Raw genomic sequence first — 598 nt, 5'->3', positions numbered from 1 at the left:
TGAAACGCCGAAACCATCGTTCACACGTATCTTGCGATGGAGCATGTTCACCATAAGCTTCTCGAAGTAATCGGTATGATTCAGCAGCAGTTTTCTTCAAATGAAAACAAAAAATTAATGCTGTCCGCAAATGCTCTTTATTTGGTATAAATTTCGACATATTGAACACAGCAACACAACACTATGCAAACATTTTTTCAATTTATCACTCATGCGCGTTTGACACTTGTTGATGGCACATCAAAATGGCATAAATGTCAAATCTTTATACCACACACTGCATTGGTGCGCCATCTGTTTTCTCAAAATCTGTTTTCTCTTGTATCTTACAAGGGGAACCCGGCAGTCTCTCATCACCGGTTTGAATAAAATTTTATGGGTGTGTAGTATGCACTCATACATTTACTCCTGTAAAGCCGTAGGATCCACTATTGAGGCATTCTCGAGAAATATTTTTTTAAATATTTCGAGAAAAATTGTTATCCCTATAGTACCGTTACGGAAAAGCGATCTTCGAGCTAGCAGCGTAGTGTCCACGGTAAGACGTAGACTACTACGCTCGGGGTTGCAGGTTCGGTTCCCTGAATAATTTTTTATC

Source organism: Odontomachus brunneus, unplaced genomic scaffold (assembly GCF_010583005.1).
Source record: "Odontomachus brunneus isolate Ranch 3 - 2012 unplaced genomic scaffold, Obru_v1 Obru_scaffold_086, whole genome shotgun sequence".
Taxonomy (NCBI): Eukaryota; Metazoa; Arthropoda; class Insecta; order Hymenoptera; family Formicidae; genus Odontomachus; species Odontomachus brunneus.
This window is presented reverse-complemented; position numbering follows the sequence as displayed.